Here is an 8,510-nt window from a genome sequence, read left to right as displayed (position 1 = left end):
GTCCCACAACCCATGCCTGTATCAGGAAGCATTTTATAGTAACTGCAGCGAATTCTCAGTCTCTCAGTCCACCACTGCTCCTTAAATAGACTCTTCAGCATGTTCTCTGGTTCTGCTGGTGCACGTTCCCAATTTCCTCCTGAATGTTTCTACATGCCACTGAAACATAAAGAGATCCGCTTGCCTCCAAGATCCAGTGAAAATGACTTCAGCATGTGCCCTTTCCTGGAAACAACTTTTTCAGTTGCAGCAGCTGCTGAGCAATGTGGTCAGTTACACAGACTACCTATGTCTCTACTATGAGACTACTACTGCGTCTCATGTCACAGATCATCTGGAACAGACTTAAGAACAAGACACAGGAAATAACAGGATCAATGATTATCGTATAGCAGTGCTTCCTGAAAACATAGTTCCCCACAATTCAACAGTCATTGAATCTGTTATTTCTTGTGTCTTGTTCTTAAGTCTGTGACATATGATCTGTGACATGAGACACAGTTCCTATAATATATTTTATATTCGTTCAGCAAGTCTTTTTATACATAGGATTAGGCTGAATATTAGCCTTGTTCTGTCTGAATTATAATATGTTACAAATTAGAATAATCCGTGACAAAACCATTTTAAATTATAACTCTGCCCCAGCAAGTGATAATTATTTTATTAAAGTATTTCATATCTAGTCACTCTGCAGAGTGCTGACTCCCAGCTTGAAGTCTCACCTTATGCCTGTGAGTCAGCATGCATCTGTGGGCCTCAATGTCTCAGAAAAACTTAGCTTAGTGGACCAGGCTTGCAGACCTGGGGAAGACATGGAAATTCCAACTTTCCATCCAGAATCTTCTTCCAACTTGCTGTGTGGCCTTCTACATCTCATTTCCTACTCACTCAGTTATTTCTTCGTTTCAGCATGAAAATGGTGTCTATTGGCTTCTCAGGGGCATTGTGAGAAAGGGGAAACTGGTGGTCAAAGAGAAAATGAACTGGAGTATTGAGATCCCCTCAACAGTTCTGAGCTGAAGCAGGAAGAGATTCAAGGCAGGACCGGAAACCCCAGCACGCATCCAGCCAAAACCAAAGTCTTGTTGTTGTTATAGAGAAAAGGGAACGATGTCTGATTTTAACATTCACACATTCCAAGCCACAGTCTTCCAAGCCCTTCTCTTGCCGCCAAGCCTGCTGGTGGGAGCCAGGTCTACAGGAAAGTTTCCAGAAAGCAGATTTTGGCAAAAGTTGCCTTTAAACCTGCAGAGAATACAGTTCAGTTTTCTTTTTTTTTCTAAGAACATTTTCATTCCTTTTTGCCACAGAATTTCATGGACTATGTTTATTTTTCCTTCTCAGGTCATAGTATGTGGATTTTTCATAGATGTGAGGAACAGACATTTCTTTCCTTTTTTTTTCAGCTTGTAGGTGGAGTTGAAGTCTAAGATTGTGTTTTAGAGAATACTTTTTCTTCTGTTATCATTAAACTACTTCAGAGAAAAGAGGAAGTACCACAGTCTACTTTCTGACTGCTTTGAAAAGAGGCTAACGCGTTGAGGGAAATGAATGATTGTTGATTTTACTTACAGTCTTTGGACAAATGGCCTATGTGGCCCTGAGCCCTGGCACCCAGAGAGGGCAGTGGGCTGTGGGTCTGTTTCAGATAGTTTTGTATACCAAAAACACCCTGTGCAAGTGCACTGGTTTTAGAGGAATGTCCAAGAAAATTGCCCTCCTGCTCCTCACAACGTGTCATTACGGAAAAATAGAAGGCCGTACATTCCAATCTGATTTTCATTTAACTCTGCAAGCTATGAATTTTGCCATGAGGTAAGAGGCTGATTCAGAGCCCCAGAATCCTTTTGGTGCCACAGACACTATTTTAAAATGGACATTCCTTCAGGTTTCTCAGTATGATTCTGCCAGGGGCATGGAATAAGCAGGGCTCTGTCTGATAAGAACTCCCAGTCCTGGTAAACAAGAACCGGGATGCCTGGTGGCCAAAGTAACTGCCTTATTTTTTAAAGGTTAGGAGTTCAAATCTTGTGGGTTTGCACTTGAGTTAAAGTATGCACGTATCCTGCTTGGAGAAGCAATAACATTACACCATGGAATCTGGCCTACCCACAGCTAAGTTCTGGCTACAATTAATTAAACAAATACTTCCTATGGAATTCTTTACCTTGTAGATCCTGAACAAAGTGTCTACATTCCAGAAGACGTAGGAAAGCTTTATTTTCCAAGCTTCCTGCTCTCTACAGTGTATATGTACTTGAATTCCACCACATCGACTAGAGTTCATACTTGACACATTCTTTAAATGTTGATGTACCTGTAGCCTCAGGCCTCCTTTCCACTCTTCAATTTCTTTTCTCCTGATTTTCCAGGGAGGTAATTTACAGATTGAAAGGCATGCTCTTTGTACTCATGACCCATTGGAAACAGACTCTGTTGGAAGAAAATATAACCTGTAACAGGGCCTATGATTTTAGTGATTCAACCTTCATAATACGTAGTTTTTCTATAGCATTTTACTGTTTATAAAGCACTTTACATATATGAGCTCCTTTCAGCCTCATAGCCATGAGTTAAAGTTAATATTGTGCCCATTTTGCGGACAAAAAAAAAACGAGACCCAGAGTTGTTAAGAGACTCAGCAAGTTGGTGTCAGAGCTGGTACTCCAGCTCAGACCTTTACAGCTCTAAAGGTTTTCATCACTATTGTGGAATTGCCTCTAATAGCAAAAAACTGCCATAGAATCACATTCGTGTTCCAGATTTTGTTGGTGGTCCCACTTTATTGAGCTGTGCTTGGTGGCACTGCCATCATGGAAAGAGAATAAATACCGAGGCTCCCTGTAGATGCTGAACACTTAATAGTATCAACAGTCGAATTGACTTGATTAAATTATCTGCTTCCCCATTCCCTCCTGGACACCCACAAATAAAGGGAAATAACCAGCTCTGTGTGCCCTCTTGCTCCAAGAAAGACTGAAACTGGAAACATCCCAGTATTGTGACTTGAAGTTACCTCAACAGGAAGTTCTGTTTTTTAAATTAAAACTCCAGTCAGTTTCTTTTTAGTTGTTCTTATCGCCAGTGGGGGCTTGGGGCAAATAGTTCCCAGGAAAGCTTTCGATATATACGTGACATGAAGACAATAATGATACCTGCTCCCTACCTACTTGGCAAGTGTTGGGAAAAACAACCAGATAATGTCTATCATGTGCTTTGAATGCCTAGAAAGAAAGATAAGGTTTATGTGCAAGGGTATAATTATGTTGAGTCAGCAATGACATCATTGTCTATATTTCACGTGTGTGGTTGTTGTCTAAGTCACTGCCGAATATAATTTGGCTCTCATGTTTGATGTTTTAAAGACATGATGATGCTACAATAAATTAGCAGAAGAGCATAAGTTGGGAAGGTAAGGCATCTTCTTCTTTTAAAAATTCCTGTAAGACCGAAATTTATTTTAGGCTATCTTGCCCAGCTGGTCCTGCAGTTAGGACCATCTCCAAGGTTCGCAAAACACCCCTTCCATTTCTATGTTGGTCAAGGGATGCCCCCTCTAGAAAGGGCCAGCGTGCTGTGGCAAGTGGTGACCTGAGGAGGAGAGAAAATGTGTCCAATTCTGTGAATGGGCTACCAAAATGTGAAAGCCCAAATGGAGGATGTCTATGGCCATGCTTCTAGAAAGTCTACGCCTGTCAGGCCTGTCCCCACAGAACAATGCCCTGTCCCACGCCTAGCAGGACCATACCTGATGACCTGCCACCAACCACCATTTAAAATTGTTTAAAAGAATAACTCTACAAACTAAAACCGCAGTTGGTAACGATATTGAGTGCCTGTTTGTGTGCCAGGCACTGTGGGAGGTACTGGAGACAGAGCTAGAACGCTATTCCTCAGAGAAACAGTGTCCAGTGAGGAGAAGACAAGCCCGGAGCAAGACCAGCACCCAGCACAGTGTCTGCACGCAGGAGGACTCGAAACGCACGTGCTGAATGAATGAGCAAGATGTGCTGCAGGGTGACGAGGACGCGACAAAGGAAAGCAGGAGCGCCACGGGAACACGTAACAGGCAGCTCGCCAAGAGTAACACGAGGAGGAAGGAGACTGCAGGAAAGACGACGCACAACGGCCGCACAGGAAGCTGTGGGGAAGCACGTGGCTGACGATGACAAGAGCGTTAAGTGCCAGAATTTTTATTTTATCCTAGTTCACTTTTTTTAAAAAACGCTGTTCACAGCCCACACTTTTTAAAGCGTTAAAAAAATAACGCTGTTCTACCCACTGTGTGAAAAATTCTACGTTACTAGAAAGGATTTTCTCTTCTGCATATCTGTTGGCCTTGCGGTCGAGGACCAGACAACAGAATGGAAATGTCTGCTCGGGAGCGTGAACGTTTCTGCCGTTGAGCACAGTCCATCCCCAGCCCATCTCCATGTTATCTGTCTTTGCGGAGTCCTGCCAACCATCTGTATTAGTTTCCTATTGCTGCTGGAACAAATTACCACAAGCGGTGGCTCAAGAAAACAGAAATCGATTTTCTTACAGTTCTGGAGACTGGAAGTCTGTATCAGTTTCACTAAGCTGAAATCAGGGTGTTGGCAGAGCTCCTCCCTGAGGCCCTAGGGAGAATCCATTCTCTGCCTCTTCCTCCAGCTGCTGGGGGCTACTGGCATTCATTGGCTTGTGGCCACATCGCTGGGATCTCTGCTTCCCTGGGTGCATTGCCTTCTCCTCTGCTGATTGCTGGCAAGCCTTACTCTCCCTGCCTCTTATGAAGACACTCAAGACTGCATTGGGGGCCCAGCTGGATACTCCAGGACAATCTCCCATCTCAAGATCCTTACCTTAATCGCATCTGTAGAGTCCTGTTTTGCCACATAGGTTCCAGGGATTAAGACATGACTATCTTCTTTGGCAGGGAGTGAGGCGAAATATTCCACCTACCATGCCATCACCGTCTGAATCACTGGGTCTCTAGTACAAACCTGCTAAATATCTCAGTTGCCTTTCTCCTTACTTTCCTTCAAGAAGGCAGAATAACTACTCTCTTTTTTCTTTAGGGAAGAAGAAAAATGGGCCAAAGGAAGGGAGAGAACTTTTACTGAGCTCCTACTGTGTGTTAAATAATTTACATGCACTCCTCATAACAAGATTGCCACCATTTTGCAGATGAGAAAAGTGAGGCTGAGAGAGCCCAAGTAACTAGTCCAACATCTCCCAGCGGGAAACAGTAGAGACAGAATTTGAACACAGATCTGTCTGATTTCAAAGGCCATGTCCTTTCCACTACACCAGCATTCCTCAAATTTCATTAATTCTCTGACACTTCACATAGGAAAAAAATTCTTACAGACCCCAGTTTGAGCAATACTACAAGAAACCATGGTATCCTCCCTCTTGAGAACTCCATTGTCAAGGATCTTAACAGTACGACCCAGGACGGCTGCTGCTTAGGAAAGGTTTTAATGGAACAAAGCATTTACTACTAATAGGACTTTAGCACTAGTGATCTGTTAATATTATAGATGCAAGTTAATTATTTCCACCACAGAGATGCCTCCGGAACTTCTGTCACGTTCAAGTAAATGGCTGTGGCATTTTCTGAGCTTAATCTAAATGAAAGTTTACCTGGATGTCCCACACAAGCTTTGTAGATTAAAAATGTCACCCTCGGGGCCGGCCCCGTGGCCAAGTGGTTAAGTTCGCATGCTCTGCTTCGGCCACCCAGGGTTTCACCAGTTCGGATCCTGGGCACGGACATGGCACTGCTCATCTGAGTCATGCAGAGGTGGCATCCCACATGCCACAACTAGAAGGACCCACAACTAGACATATACAACTATGTACCGGGGGGGCTTGGGGAGAAAAAGGAAAAATAAAATCTTTAAAGAAAAAAGTCACCCTCGTTCTAGCATATGCTAACCAACTATAATGATATTGAAGCCTAATGCTTATCATACAATTAGTGGATTACAATTACTATGGGCCAGGCACTGTTCTAAGCACTTTATGTAAATTGACATATTTGATACTCATGAGAATCCCATGAGGAAGGTCATATTCTTCTCTCCCTTTTACAAATGATAAAACTGAGGCACAGAAAGGTTAGGTAATTTCTCCAAAGTCACACAGCTAGTAAAAGGTGCAGAACTAAGATTAAACACAAGTTGTGTGGTTATAGACACCATCTTTTAACACAACTGAGAACAAGCATGCTTCCTCTGTGTCTAAACTCATTTCCTGGGCCCAGGCCTGAGATCTGAGCCCTGTCCCTGCCTCCGTCCTCCCTGGTCTGGAGCGGTTTTGCCCCATCAGGCTCTTCCTTGAGATGTTATGCTTACAGTTCACTGTGTAGTCACCCAGGACGCAGCCAAGGTGGAAGGACACTGTCCCTACATTGTATACTAGGAATTCCAGTCCATTCTACCTACCACCCATTCCCAAAAGCGTCTGCAGTGAAGGGAGAAGTGGAGCATCCGCTCCACCATCCCACACTGTCGCCACCCTAAACCCCCAGTCTACCCTTTGGTGACCTTTTTCCTTCAAAGGTTTCCTTGGAAAAATACTCGAGTTACAGCAAGGGCGTCATGTGGCTTATCTCCGTCTTCCTAGGAATGCATGGGCCTCCAATTCCAAGAGCCCCCTTGCGTTCTTAATCATTTCTTCAGTTTTCATGACCCATTAGACATTTTTGCACTGAATCTCAAGTATATGAGGACAATTCAGTTCTAGGTGGGCTTCAGATCCAGCTGATCGCCTACGCTATTTCACAGCAACACCATCCAAGGCGTAGCACTTTCTCACATTCCTGGAGATCTGATCTTCTCCAACACACACTCCTAAGAAGATCAAAATCCCAGTGTCAAATGTGCAAGAATGCGTTCTACCCAAAGAAATGTACTTGGTTTGTTTTCTTGTTTGCATTTCTGGAAGATATATTCCTGGTCCCCGTCCGAATGAAGAGGCTGATTACCTGATCTTGGAACCCGCTTCCCTGTGAATAGATTGACAATCCTCAAAAGGTCCCAGTGAACAATGGAAGCTGTTCAAGTGGCTGGACAATCTAGAGGCAAGAGGAGCAACTCACTGTAGAAAATTATAATAATATAGATATTAAGTAAGTTCAACTGTCTGAGTTTCTCAAATTATACCTACTTACTCTGAGGTGAGCATAGCCAAGTTAGTTCCAAAACAAGGAATTTTTCTCATTTTTTAATCACTGATTTCTAGTTCCACTCCTAAGACTCCAGGCTCTGAAGTGGTCACCCCCACCAGTTTTCTCCTACACAGTCCAGTTTTGGGTCTGGGTCTGGCATCTAAGGATTTGTCAGCAGCCACAGCAGTACCATCTCTCTCCTTGGACCTCATCTTTTGGTTTCTGGACTCAACCCCAACATCTAGAAGTTTGCAAGCAGAAAGATATGTTCCCGAATAAGGAAGTCAATAGGAGATCCGTGTTTACACTTTCCATTCCTTTCCCATTCCCTGTACTCAGAGGGCCTTTCAATCTATTTAATCAGCTTCCCTAAACTGTAAGCTCGTCAGAGAAAAAATCCTGCTGATGCTTTGTTATTCCTTCATTTTTCTTGGTCAGTGCCCTGCAGACAACGCATGTGGCTGACAGACAGTAAGCAACAAAGTCTACGCCTCTAGTGGGGTGGGCAGTCTGCATATGCCTCCTGGTTCCTCTGAAAAATGACCACTCTGATTTTATTATTTAGTATGGTTTTTATTAGGAGAGGTCAGTTATTCCGAGGGGCAGATTTTTCTATCAACTGATCAAGAAATCTGCTGGAAGCTTTGCCATCTTAGGAATCCAGGTTGAAAGAAAACCATGCAAAATGCGGCTCTGGGAGAGTGAGTTCCTTTCTGAACAGGGCTGGCCCTGATTTGACCCTGCCTCTCCAAGGTCCCAGCAACTCTTGGACGGAAAACCGAAATGTTATACATATTTGTCATTCTAGTTTCCCAGCCTTTAAACATCCTTCCCATTTGGGGGGAACCCCAGAATAGAGGGAAGGCAAGACCCCGATTCCTACTTTAGAAGCCAAAGAGGGCAGAGAGTTTCTATCTGTGCCCCAGAAACTAGGAAACCAGCACATCACTTGGGCTCAGCCCATCAGAGACCCCATCATGTCATCTAGGACCTGAAGCCTGTGGGGAGGCAGAAGTCATTTGCAGTGGCTGTGGTGGATTTGAGTGCCCGCAAGCATAGCAACCAATGCCTGATCAGAGCCCAGCAGCATTATGACACGTGTCCAGCAGTGACAGCAGCAGCGGCGCACCCTAAGTGGACTATCCCTCTGGCAAGATCTTGGCTGTGTCCTGCCTCCCTCAATTTTTATTCATTTTCATCACCTGGTTCTCTAGCCTTCCCACTGATTCTGTGAGCTGCACAACACTCTTCCAATAAGTTCACTTTCCGCTCAAGTCAACTAGGAGAGATTTTGCTTGGTAGCAACCAAGAATTCCGACTGGTCTGCCAACGTCCTCCCATGGACACATGA

The 8,510-nt window shown here is 44.0% G+C and overlaps 1 long non-coding RNA gene across 1 annotated transcript; it reads right to left on the bottom strand.

The window, feature by feature from the left end:
• Nucleotides 1-2,204: 2,204 nt before the first annotated feature.
• LOC102150509 (uncharacterized) lies at nt 2,205-8,208 on the bottom strand. Its single transcript, XR_002805041.2, has 4 exons — nt 8,043-8,208; nt 7,163-7,400; nt 6,977-7,066; nt 2,205-2,436 (listed from the first exon to the last, which is right to left on the bottom strand). It is a non-coding gene; the product is annotated as an uncharacterized lncRNA (long non-coding RNA).
• Nucleotides 8,209-8,510: the final 302 nt, after the last annotated feature.

The sequence above is a fragment of the Equus caballus genome, chromosome 30 (assembly GCF_041296265.1).
Source record: "Equus caballus isolate H_3958 breed thoroughbred chromosome 30, TB-T2T, whole genome shotgun sequence".
In the NCBI taxonomy this organism is placed as follows: domain Eukaryota; kingdom Metazoa; phylum Chordata; class Mammalia; order Perissodactyla; family Equidae; genus Equus; species Equus caballus.
This window is presented reverse-complemented; position numbering and strand designations above follow the sequence as displayed.